The 14,278-nt window shown below is 37.4% G+C and overlaps 1 non-coding gene across 1 annotated transcript; it reads right to left on the bottom strand.

The window, feature by feature from the left end:
• Window positions 1-755: 755 nt before the first annotated feature.
• LOC141675400 (small nucleolar RNA R71) lies at window positions 756-862 on the bottom strand. Its single transcript, XR_012556056.1, has one exon. It is a non-coding gene; the product is annotated as a small nucleolar RNA R71 (small nucleolar RNA).
• Between the last annotated feature and the right edge of the window lie 13,416 nt (window positions 863-14,278).

Below are 14,278 nucleotides of genomic sequence, written 5' to 3' on the forward strand. Positions count from 1 at the left end.
TTTAACTTCAATTCTCCTAGTTAATGTTATTTAGTATAATCTCTTAGTTTAATAAAAACCCAATTTGTTATTTGTCTTAGCATTGAGCGATAACCATACATTGTTGCATAGGTGCATAAATTGAACTTAACCTAAACCAGTCTCTGTGGGAACGAATCTGATTAATATCTTATACTACTTGCGAACGCGTATACTTGCGTGAATATTAGCGCGTGTTTTCGCCCTAACAAGTTTTTGGCGCCGCTGCCGGGGACTCGGTGTTAATTTTTAGTTTATGTGCTTGTCATCAGTGGTCGTTAAAGTTCACTGACTCGGATTCTTTTACTTTCACAGTTTATTTGTTTGTGTTTCAGGTACTCATTACAATGGGAGATCCAGGAGCACGAACGAAAGCCTTGATGGATTTTTCTCAACCCAAGATCAATGACATTCAATCTAGTATTGTCAGGCCAGCTATCACAGCTAATACCTTTGAGATCAAGCCTGGCATAATTCAATGGGTACAGACTTCAGTCCAGTTTGGGGGTTCTCCAATGGAAGATCCCAATACGCACATTAGGGATTTCATTGAGATCTGCGACACCTTCAAGTTCAACGGTGTTTCCGAAGATGCTGTGAAGCTGAGACTATTCCCATTCTCTTTGAGGGACAAGGCTAAGAGCTGGTTACACTCTCTACCAGCTGGTTTGATTACTACTTGGGAAGATCTTGCTCAGAAATTTCTTACTAAATTCTTCCCTATGGCGAAGACAGCTGCACTCAGGAATGCTATTACTCAATTTGCGCAGCAAACGGGAGAATCGCTAAGTGAAGCTTGGGAGCGCTACAAGGAGATGCTTAGGAAGTGTCCTCATCATGGAATTCCTTATTGGATGATCATCACTTGTTTTTATAATGGGTTGGGAGCACAGTCCAGACCCATGCTCGATGCAGCATCAGGCGGAGCATTATGGGAAAAGAGCTATAAGGAAGCTTATGATCTAATTGAACTGATGGCTGCTAATGAATATCAGTATCCAACCCAGAGATATCCATAGGGCAAGGTAGCAGGAGTTCTTGAAGTGGATACAGCTACGGCTATCACTGCTCAACTAAAGGTGTTAGATATATTTGATAATGTCATGGCTAATATGTTTTATGTTTAGATTTCAGATCTTATTTGAACTGAACAAATCAGTACTTAACTGATCAGTACTTATACTGGAAGTCAGAACTTAAGGGATATCAGTACTTATGTTATCAGGAGATAGATATCAGAACTTAAGTGCTGAAGGACGATCAGATAAGGACAGTAGCTGATTAAAGTTAAGAAGATCAAGATAAACATAAGAAGAGATATGCATGAAGAAGGAATTCCGTGAAGAATGGAATACTTGGAATAGAAGATATCTGATTGATATATTTTAGGAAGCAGAATTATATTCCATATCAATTAGCGATTATCTTGTAACTGTGTAGTATATAAACACAGACATAGGGTTTACACTAAAAGTGTTATCGTTATCGAGAATATTATTTATTATAACCCTAGTAGCTCTCGTGATATTTTGTTCATCACTGAGAGATAACAGTTCCAGATTGTAACAGAGTTTATTGTTTAAATAAAGTTTGTTTTCTGTTACATAAGTTCTTGAAGTTTGATTTGATTGTAATAAACACTGTATTCACCCCCTCTACAGTGAAAGTGTGACCTAACAAGTGGTATCAGAGCATACTGTTAACACACATACAGTTAAAGATCCAAACACAATCATGTCTGACACAGAAACTCCAACTAAGCCTACCAAAACTGAGGAATCATCAAAGACATCAACTCAGAGTCGATATGAGACTATCAGAGTTCCCATATTGAGACCATCTGAATATCCCATATGGAAGGTAAGGATGACCATGTTTCTGGAAGCAACAGATCCAGAATACCTTGATAGAATCAAGGAAGGGCCTCACAAACCTACCAAGCTCGCTGTTGTAGTTGCAGGTGAAGCAGCAATGACCGTACCAAAGGAAAAGAATGATTACACTGCTGAAGATATAGCATCTATTGCTAAGGATGCAAAGGTACGTCACTTATTGCATAGTGCCATTGATAATGTAATGTCAAACAGGGTAATCAACTGCAAGACTGCTAAGGAGATATGGGATGCACTGGAGACAAGGTGTCAAGGAACTGAAACAGTTAAGAAGAACAGGAAGACAATACTCACTCAAGAGTATGAACACTTTGACTCTAGGACTAATGAGTCATTGACTGATGTATATGATAGATTTGTCAAACTCTTGAATGACTTGTCATTAGTAAATAAGGAGTATGATCTTGAAGATACAAACCTCAAATTCCTGTTAGCTCTTCCTGAATGTTGGGATTTGAAGGCAACAACAATAAGAGACAACTACAATCTTGATGAAACAACTCTTGATGAAATCTATGGAATGCTCAAGACTCATGAACTTGAGATGGAACAAAGAAGCAAGAGGAAAGGAGGAAAGTCAAGGACAGTTGCTCTCAAGGTTGAAGAGGAATCCCCCAAACCACCTTCCTCAAAGAAAGATAAGGGTAAAGCTCTTATCATAAAATCTGATACTGAGTCATCAAGTTCTGAGAGTGATGATGACTCAGATTCTGAAAGCTTGCCTGAAACTGATGCTGATGAGGAGATGAAGAAGCTGTGTGCTCTTATGGTGAAAGGAATCACAAAGATTGCATACAGGAAGTTCAGGAAGGGAAAGAAGTTTTCCAGGAAAGGCATAAGTTCTGATAAGAAGAATTTCAGAAGATCTGAAGGAAAAGGAGGAAAGTCTGACAGAGGAGATTACGCTAATGTTAAATGTTATAATTGTGGTGAGAAAGGCCACATATCTCCTGATTGCAAGAAGACCAAGAATGACAAAGGCAAAGCTCTTGTCACAAAGCAGAAAAGCTGGACAGACACCTCAGACTCTGAAAGTGAGGAGAACTATGCATTGATGGCAAATGCTGATAAATCAAGTTCTGAGAGCAGTTCTGAAGCTGCTGAAACAAAGGTACCTCAGACTACTTATGCTTTTCATACTGATGATATTAATGAGTTGAGAAGATATCTTAAAACCATGTTTGTTAGTTATAGAGACCAAACTTTAACATGTGAAAGATTAACTTCTGAAAATCTTGCTTTTAGGAAAAGAAATGATTTCTTAGAAAAAGAGTTAGTCATGTTTCATCAAACTCAGCAGGATAGAGATAATGCTTTTTATGTTAGGGATGAAGTGCTAAAAATGAATGAATCTCTAAAAACTGAGTTAGAAAAGGAGAGAGAGATTATCAGAACTTGGACTAACTCTGGCAAAACAACTCAAAATTTGCTAAGCAGTGAAAACTGGAAAGAGGGCTTAGGCTATGGAGAAAATAAAAAAGGAACTGTAGAAATTAAGCCTGTTGATAAGCAAAAGCCGAAGTTAAAACCTGTTAAGTTTGTAACTGAAAAATCCGAAAATGAGAAATCAGAAGTTAAAAAGGAATTAGCTTCTGACAAACTAAAACAGGAAAAGACAGCTGAAGTTAACATAGGCTTGATGACAAAGAAGCAGCTTAAGCATAAGCTGAAAGATGTTAAGAATGCAAACAAGGTAAAATCACCTAGGAAAAACATGAATGGAAAGGAAGGTGTGAATAAAAGCAATAACTATAAATCTGTTCCTGATGCTCCTAGGAAAGCATGTCATAACTGTGGAAGTTCTAACCATCTGGCTTCTTTTTGCAGGAAGAATAAGAATATTAACTCCTTATCTACAAAGTCAGGAGTTAAGAGTCAGTCTGTTAGATACAAACCACAAAATCCTTGTTTTCATTGTGGTAGTTTATGGCATTCCATTTATACTTGTAAGGAATATCATAGTTTGTACTATGATTATTATCAAATAAAACCTTCTTTAAAGAAAGTTTCTGTTGTTCCTTCTAGTATAAGTTCTGATAAGAAAACTGTTAACATAAAATCTGATGTTAAATCCGCTGCAAATGTTAACAAACCTAAAAAGGCCAAAGGATCCAAGCAAGTCTGGGTCCTTAAAACTAATAATTAGTGGTCTTTTTGATTGCAGGGCAACAGGAAAAATATTTTAGTTCTGGACAGTGGATGTTCAGGACATATGACTGGAAATAAGGCCCTGCTATCAGACTTTGTGGAGAAAGCTGGCCCAAGTGTTTCTTATGGAGATGGCAACATTGGAAAAACTTTGGGATATGGCAATATCAATCTTGGGAATGTCATTATTAAAGATGTAGCTCTGGTCTCGGGACTTAAACACAACTTACTGAGTATAAGTCAAATCTGTGACAGAGGTTATCATGTTGATTTCTTTGCAGAACATTGTGAAATAGTTAGTAAATCTAAAGGAAAAATTGTTCTGAAGGGATTCAGGCGTGGTAACATTTATGAAGCTAAGCTTTCAACAAGTTCTGATGGTTCTGCAATCTGTCTAGTGAGTAGAGCCTCAACTGAAGAAAGCTGGAATTGGCACAAGAAACTCTCTCATTTAAACTTCAACAAGATAAATGAACTGATCAAGAAAGATCTTGTGAGAGGACTGCCAAAATCAGTGTTTGTTCCTGATGGTCTTTGTGACTCATGTCAGAAGGCTAAACAAAGAAAATCTTCGTTCAAGAGCAAGACTGAATCATCAATTCTTGAGCCTTATTATCTACTTCATGTAGATCTATTTGGTCCAGTGAATGTCATGTCTATTGCAAAGAAGAAATATGCGTTGGTCATAGTAGATGAGTTCACCAGATACACATGGGTGTATTTCTTGCACACAAAAAGTGAAACTGCATCTATCCTGATTGATCATGTCAAACATCTGGATAAATTGATCAAAGATTCTGTGAAAATTTTGAGGAGTGATAATGGCACTGAATTCAAGAATTTGATAATGGAAGAGTTCTGCAAAAATCATGGAATAAAGCAGGAATTTTCTGCTCCTGGAACTCCACAGCAAAATGGAGTTGTTGAAAGGAAGAATAGAACTCTGATTGAAGCTGCACGAACAATGCTTGAAGAAGCAAAGCTTCCAACCTATTTCTGGGCTGAAGCAGTGCAGACTGCTTGTTTTACTCAAAATGCAACACTCATTAACAAGCATGGAAAAACACCATATGAGATGGTGAAGAACAAAAAGCCAAATCTCAAATACTTTCATGTATTTGGATGTAAGTGTTTTGTTCTCAAGACTCATCCTGAACAGCTATCTAAGTTTGATCTAAAAGCTGATGAGGGAATCTTTGTAGGATATCCACTTTCTACAAAAGCTTTCAGAGTCTATAATTTGAGAACAAAAGTGGTCATGGAATCTATCAATGTCACTTTTGATGACAAGAAGATCACTGGACTTGAAGATTGCATTGATCATGATAAGCTGAGATTTGAAAATGAAGATTCATATTCTGATACCTCAAGTCCTGACAGTCTAAGTCCTGATACTGTAAATTCTGATGGATTAAACTCTGATGTTATTGAAACTGTGGTGACTACGTCAAAGGAAGATGCACCAATGCAGGGGGAGCATACTCAAGATATTATCACATCTCAAGAAGCATCAGAACATACATCTGGCTCTTCAAATTCTGATTCGTCAAGTTCTGATAAGCCAAGTACTGACAGTGCTGAAAATCTAAATACTGAAGGATCCAACTCAGAGAGCATAGTTTCAGGGGGAGCATCAGAAAATGAAACCGAAGACAGCATGAATCATGGGGGAGCATCCAGTTCTAGAGAAAATCTTCCATCTGCAAGGAAGTGGACAAAATCACATACACCTGATTTAATAATTGGAAATCCTGAGGCAGGTGTCAGAACTAGAACAGGTACTTCAAATGAATGTCTTTACAATTCTTTTCTCTCTCAGTTTGAGCCAAAGAAAGTGGAAGAAGCTCTTCAAGATGCTGATTGGGTGCAAGCAATGCAGGAAGAGTTGAATGAATTTGAAAGAAACAAAGTCTGGACCTTAGTGCCAAGACCCAAGAATAGATCGGTTGTTGGTACAAAGTGGGTATTCAGAAACAAAACTGACAGTGATGGCATAATTGTAAGGAACAAGGCAAGGCTGGTTGCAAAAGGATATTCTCAACAGGAGGGAATTGACTATGATGAAACATTTGCTCCAGTTGCTAGGTTAGAAGCCATAAGGATATTCATGGCTTATGCTGCTCACAAAAAGTTTACTGTCTTTCAAATGGATGTGAAAAGTGCTTTTCTCAATGGAGAATTGGAAGAGGAAGTATATGTTGAACAACCTCCAGGCTTTGTAGATTTCAAACATCCTGATTATGTCTACAGGCTTGATAAAGCACTTTATGGACTTAAGCAAGCTCCTAGAGCATGGTATGAGACTTTAGCTCAGTTTCTTCTGGAAAGTGGATTCAACAGAGGAACTATTGACAAAACATTGTTCTATCTCAACCATGGCAAGGACTTACTTTTGATCCAGATTTATGTCGATGATATTATTTTTGGGTCTCCAAATGACAAACTTTGCAAAAAGTTTGCCAACCTAATGCAGTCAAGATATCAGATGAGTATGATGGGAGAACTTAGTTATTTTCTGGGCCTTCAAGTCAAGCAGAGTGAAGAAGGAACTTTTATTTGTCAATCTAAGTACACCAGAAACTTGCTGAAAAAATTTGGAATGCAAGACTGTTCAAGTGCATCCACTCCCATGGCCACTGCAACAAAACTGGATAAGGATACTGGTAATTCAGTAGATATTACTGATTACAGAGGTATGATTGGCTCACTTCTCTATCTAACTGCTAGTAGACCAGATATCATGTTTGCTACATGTCTTTGTGCAAGATTTCAAGCAGATCCAAGAGAACCTCACTTAACAGCTGTAAAAAGAATCTTTAAGTATCTTAAAGGAACAGCTGATCTAGGATTATGGTATCCTAGAGAATCAGATTTTAAATTAATAGGTTACTCATATGCAGATTTTGCAGGTTACAAAATTGACAGGAAAAGCACAAGTGGTAGCTGCCAATTTCTTGGAGGCAGGTTGGTTTCTTGGTATAGCAAGAAACAAAAGTCAATTTCCACATCAACTGCAGAAGCAGAGTATATTGCTGCAGGAAGCTGCTGTGCACAGATTCTCTGGATGAAGAATCAGTTACTAGATTATGGGTTAACGTATTTCAAAATCCCTATTTACTGTGATAATCAAAGTGCTATTGCTATGACAGGTAATCCAGTTCAACACTCTATGACAAAGCACATCAGCATCAGGTACCATTTCATCAGGGAACATGTGGATGAAGGTACAGTGGAATTGCATTTTGTTCCCACAGATCAACAAGTAGCAGATATCTTCACAAAACCACTGTGTGAAGCTACCTTTTCAAAATTGGTAAATGAACTTGGAATGATTTCAGGTTCTTTCTCTAAATCTGCTTAAACTTGTTCTAAGTTATCAGACCTTATGATCAGTATTTACAGAATTAATCTCTTTGTATATTCTGTGCATTAATTGATAAATGTCTTTAAGTACTGACTGTTGTCTGATATATGTTTCTAAACTCTGGTAAGTGATATGTCTGTTTCAGTAACTATTCAATCCTATGAGGATAACTGTGCTAGATACTGACCTACTAGTCTTCAATAAACTAATGATCCCATGAAGGAAGTAATTATTTCTGTGGAAATCTTATGACACAAGCAAATTCTGATAACTGAGCTTAGTTAAGTTTACTTTGTATATCTTATTACTAAGTCACAAATTAGAATAATGCTACTCATCTGTTTAAGTTCTGATTCTAGTAAAACTGCTGAATGTACTAAGTGCTGATAAACCTCACTTATCAAAAGAAGAAGAACAATAATCAAAGAATAATATCAGGTACTCCTTTGAGATCTAGAGTAAAAATGTGAAAGGGACGACCCAAGTGCATTGCTGGTATTAAGTAAATATGCATTAGAAAAGCATAATATTTTCTTGGTGACTTTTCACACTCTATGATTACTGGAGAAATACTCTGAAAATAGCATAAATTTTGATAAACAGTCGTGACTCACTTACACTGAGAAGCCTCTGTAAAATAGAATTTCAAAAGATGCATAAAATTAGCACAAAAACAGTAGAGGTGAACTCATGCATGAACTCATTTATCAGTAGGTTTCAGGATAATGACAGCTCTTTAGCAAAATTTTAATTATGACTTATTTCTAAGATGTCCTGAAGTAGATCAGACTTTACTCTTTGTCTGTTATTTAGCTTAATGCACACACACATCACTCCATATGAATGATGAAATTTCTGTGGTGGTCTATGTTATTTTAGATCAACAGTCATTGTGTCACTTTTGCACAAATTCTGAGGACAAGTTCTAGTTACACGTTCTGATGATTAAGTTATGATGTTCATAATTACGAACTTGTATGAGTATTTACTAAGATAGATATTCCTTGTTCGAGTTAAGACATTATGTTCTGATGACTGTTAAGTTCTGTTATAGGTCTAAGTTCTGATTTTTCAGTCTAACCCTTTACTTGACTTATCTGTAAGTAAAATTTGGTAACAGTCTCAGATTAATTTCGAAATGTTGAAGTGGAAGATTAATAGTCTATGGTTAAAACATAATGGCACTCGTCCTTGAACAGATCACTCTTGTTACATGTGCACATTCCTTTTCCAATGACTGTTATTCTTTTTCAAGGTCTAGGGAGACGAGGTAGAATTAATTCTACCTGTCTGCATTCAATATCTTTCTGTCTCTTGGCATTCTCTTGCCTATATATGCAACCACTTCACATCAGTCTTTCCATCACATTCTTCTCACACACTTATCCTCCTTCTTCTGTCAAAAACACAATGGTTCGATACAACATGTTTTTGAACACACAAACCTTCACAATGGAGCTCAGTTGTGCCGAGTGGCAGCAGGAGTGGCATATAACAGCCATTCCTGAGGAGATCTGGGACTTTGTCCCACAGGAGGTGCTGGCTCACCTTCTATTCTTCGAGATGGATTACCATCGCCATCTGGAGCGCCTGGAGGAGGAAAGGCGGGAAGCTATCCGTCAGCAAGAGCGATTTATTCGACTCGCTATCTTGTTTGTCGAAGATAGGAAGAGGAGGATGACTTAATCTCGTCTTCTTCCTGTTCTTCCTCATCCTCAGCTTTGTCAGGCTTCTTAGCCAGGACTAAAGCTGTTGACGTTAGGATTAGAAGCTTAGGGAAAATCTTGTATTGATGTAATTTCTATTTCATATATGTATTGACTTGATATATTAATGAAAACTGTTTTTACTTCAAGATTTTTTCTCTGAGTTATTTTATCTGTGTTGTTAAATCCTGCTTGATATTCTGATGATCATTTAAATTTTGTCTTTATTTAAGTTCTGATTCATTGTCAGCACTTATTCATCGAAATTATCTCGGTCACTTTTAACATGATTCATTTTCAGAATATTAATGTTGCAGTGAAAAACAATTCAATCAGTGCTAACGGTTTCAATTTTGAATTAAACCTGTGTCTCTTGATAAATGGAACGGTTTTTCTTGAAACAAGGCAACTGGACATTATCTCACACACCTAACCGGCATACTTGAATTTCAATATTTTTTCACATGGCACCAAAGGATTTAATCATTGATGGAGCAAAGTTTGTTCCAAACAACTATGCTGCAATTCTTGATCATGCTGAAGCTCCATCTGAATTGCATTTTGTGCAAGATCTTCTTGCACATAGTGAGGTTGGGTACGCCTTAACTCAGCCTGAATTATTTTCAAGTCAACAAGTTCTGCGGTTCTGGAGGACTGGAGTTTTTGATGATGGTGGTAAACGAGGAACTCCCAGTATTATCTTCCAAGTGGGTGATTCTTCCTATGTAGTCACTCCTGGTACAGTACGAAGAGCATTACATCTTCCAGAAGATTGTACCTTCTCTATACCAGAGGAATCAGACCTTCGGGGGTTAATGACTGATTTGGGATATGAAAAGAGTCTGACGAAACTTGGACAGTTGAAACGGGCTAATATCAGAAGAGAATGGAGTTTCTTCTTCGATTGCATCACCAAGGCTTTTGGCAACAAGTGTTCAAATTTTGATGCCATCCCAATTCTGAGTCAGCACATCGGGTATGCTATTATCCATCAAACTCATTTTGATTTTGCAACTGGAATAATTGGTTTTATTGGGGATAGGATGACAGAGGATCGAGATGTTGTTTATTTTGCTAGATTCTGTCAACTTATTTATACGTATTGTACTGCTGAACCCCAGTTAGTCAGCACTCAAACCTCACCTTTTAAGGTTGCAAAAAGGTACTTTAACGACCTGATAAATGCTGACACAAAGAAATCAATGGTGAGACAATTACAGATTCCTCAGTCTGTGAAACAGATTCTGGTAAATGCTGATCCTGCTACTTACAAATCTGTTTACTCAAATGTTCAACCAACTCACCATAACCAGAAACCATCAACCTCAGTCCCTACCTCTCATTCTACTCAACCTACCCTCAGAACTTATCTCAAATCCTATCTCTCCACTTCACCGACTGCTCAACCTTCTTCTTCAGCACCTACTGTGAAGCCTACATCCTCTAAGCCAAAGAGAACAAAGACTGTTCCTCAAACATCTCAGAAGAAGAGGAGGATTACTTTGAGAGATGAATCAGATTCTGAGGATCAGATTCCCTCTTCAGAACCTATGATAAATGAAGCTGAGAAGGCAACTTCTCAGAAGGATTCTGAAATTGGGGGTTCTAGGCTTCTCAAGAGGCTTAGACGTATGACGGTTCCTGAAACTCCCAAGGAATCCAAATCAACAAGGAAGTACAAGAAACAGAGGGCACAGAGGCCAGTTTCAGATGATGAGGAGGAAGCAGCTACGGAAGGGGATCAGGAATCTCTGATCTCACAAGACAAGGAATTTGCTCCAGTCACTTCTTCTCCATCAACTCCATCTCCGGAACGTGTATCTGACAAGGCTAATTCACCTTCTATATCTCTTGTTGCTTCAGGCACAAGTGCTGAAATCGATATTCAGAACTTGGTTGTGCCTGAAATCCTTTTCTTAGAAGCTCCAACAGCAACTAATCCTTCCACAACACCTGTTACTGATGCTGTTCAAACTCCTGAGTTATCACTAACACCTTCTCTGCATCAAGATGATGATCAGATTTTAGGTGAGCATCAGGATATGGCTGTTGATCAGAACTTAGTATCAGATCAGCAATTAGAGGATGTTGAAGCCTCCATTGCTACTCATACAGTTGTCTTATCAGAAGATACTGATTCTTTAAGTTCTGATGCTGCAAATGTTGGAGATACTGGTGAAGCTGCTACAACTGTAGATGCTGAAGCAGGCCCTTCAGGACATACTCCTCCTAAGTCTGAACTGCTAAAGGAGTTTGTTATCAGGGATGAACCAGTACCTTGGAGTGAAACTCCTGCAGGTCAGGAGTGGACTAAGGCATGGAACTCAGTTTCATGTGTTCCAAATGCTTTACATCTTGCTGAGCACTTGACTAAAGCTGATGAAATGTTACATTCTGATGATTTTAAAATCCAGCTTAGAGTCACTGCATTGAGTACTAAACATCTACAAGGTCTTCATTCCAACACTCATGCAGAGCTACACAAGATTCAGGAGAACCTTATTAAACAGGAACAAGTTTGGAAACTTGATAAGAAAAAGTTCTTCCAACCTACCATTGACAGGGTTGCTTATATTGAGAAAACTCAAGAGAAGCAACAAGCTCAGATTGATCAAATTCTGACAAATCAAGCTTCTCAGCAATCGCAACTTACTGAAATCCAGACCTCAGTGGAACTACTTATCTCTCTTTTATTACCTGCTGATGCCAAAAAGGGGGAGAAGGTAATTAAGTCCAAATGCAAAACCAATAAGTCACTGCAAGGAAAGGATGATGGAAAAGATGACCAAGGAAACTCTGGAATGGGTGGTGGTCATAGTCAAGGTAGAAGGTTTACATCAAGACAAGCTAGTCACAGAACAAGTTCTGATACTGGGAAAAGAATAAGTTCAGCTGCTGGTAAAAGGATAAGTTCTGATGAACTTCTAGATCTTGATGAGGAAATGTCAAGACAGTTATTTCTTCAAGAAAATCCAGGGAAGGACTTGGAAAGTTTAAAGGAAGAAGAAGCAAGACTTAAATCAGAGAAAGTCACATCTAAATCTGAAGCTTCTGGTAAAAAGTTACTTCCAAAACCTAAAGGCATTGTGATCAAAGAAAGGATACATACTGAAGAAATTTTGGCTAGATCACAACCACAGATAGATCCAAGATCCAAGGGTAAAGAAAAGGTTGGTGAACCTATCAAGCCTTATGTACCTCCTGAGGAAGAAGAAATTACTGATGGAAAAGATAATCTTGCTCTGACTTCAAGAAAAGTTCTTAAAACAACCTCTGACATGGCTCAAGTTGTTCAGAGTCAAGAAATTGTAAGTTCTGATATTCAGAAGAAGCAAGTAACCTCTGACAGTGCTCAAGTTAACTTGATATCAGAAAATAAATCTAAAACACTCCTACCAGGATTCACTAAAGCAAAACAGACTCAATCTTTGAAGACTACTTCGAGTGGTTTTGAAGCAAGAGTAGTTACTGGAAAGGAAGCTAGAGATAAAACTGGATTGGGAAGTGCTGATGAAAGAAGAGTACACAACACTACCGATGATCCAACTTCCTTGAGTGAACCAGGTATTGGAGCAACTCCTGAGAGATTGAATCAACTAGAATCTGTACAGATGGTTTACCATACTTTCTTGAAAGAATACATCATGTTGTATTTCATGACAGATGGTAGGGTTTATCATATAAGACAAAATGCCATTCCATTGAAGTATTTTGAAGAATTGGAGCATGTATTATTCTTACTTTAAGTGGATGACAGAATAACAGAGACTGCTGCAAACTACTTAAAGGAACAGATTCAGAGACAGAAAAGACTTTATTCTGTTAAGTCTGACAGCAGATATGTTCCAAAGTATAGAAGTCACAATGGTGATATTGTTGATATGAAGCCTAATACTGCACAGATCAGAACATATCTTGGTATTAAGGGGCTTGAATTCAATCTAGAGTCTAATAAAGCTTATGTCATAAGACTAGATCGGGAGTTGAGAAAAGCAAAGATTAATGATCTCAGAGCTGCAATATTTCAAACTGGTGAAGATACTGCAGAGCTTAAGGATGTCAAACGGAGAATGATTGATGAACTCAGATATGCTGAGAAATGTTTGTTGAAGAATTATCTCAGAACAACTCCTGACATCAGAGAGATCAGAAAATGATGAAGCCAAGTCGAAGATCTACAACTGCTTGAATTCTGATATTTATACAGATTGAAGTTGTTACCAGAAGTTGAATTGGTAAAAACTTTAAGGACTGTAAGTTGTAGTTATCTTGTCTATTTCTCATGCATTTGTACATAATGTTTTTGACATCATCAAATATCTGTTAAACTTGTATATTTTGTTAATTTACAAGTTGGGGGAGATTGTTAGATATATTTGATAATGTCATGGCTAATATGTTTTATGTTTAGATTTCAGATCTTATTTGAACAGAACAAATCAGTACTTAAATGATCAGTACTTATACTGGAAGTCAGAACTTAAGGGATATCAGTACTTATGTTATCAGGAGATAGATATCAGAACTTAAGTGCTGAAGGACGATCAGATAAGGACAGTAGCTGATTAAAGTTAAGAAGATCAAGATAAACATAAGAAGAGATATGCATGAAGAAGGAATTCCGTGAAGAATGGAATACTTGGAATAGAAGATATCTGATTGATATATTTTAGGAAGCAGAATTATATTCCATATCAATTAGCGATTATCTTGTAACTGTGTAGTATATAAACACAGACATAGGGTTTACACTAAAAGTGTTATCGTTATCGAGAATATTATTTATTATAACCCTAGTAGCTCTCGTGATATTTTGTTCATTACTGAGAGATAACAGTTCCAGATTGTAACAGAGTTTATTGTTTAAATAAAGTTTGTTTTCTGTTACATAAGTTCTTGAAGTTTGATTTGATTGTAATAAACACTGTATTCACCCCCTCTACAGTGAAAGTGTGACCTAACAAAAGGCGTTGTCTATGAAGATCGATTCTCTGGCTAACTATGGTGTTAAGCAGATAATTAGTATTTGTGAGCTGTGTGCAGGTCCGCATGCGACAGAACAATGCGCTATATCTAGCGACTCAGCTCAGTTTGTGAGCAACTTTCAGAGATCGCAGCAACCAGTTCCAGACACTTATCATCCTGACAAC

Source organism: Apium graveolens, chromosome 7, assembly GCF_009905375.1.
Source record: "Apium graveolens cultivar Ventura chromosome 7, ASM990537v1, whole genome shotgun sequence".
NCBI lineage: Eukaryota > Viridiplantae > Streptophyta > Magnoliopsida > Apiales > Apiaceae > Apium > Apium graveolens.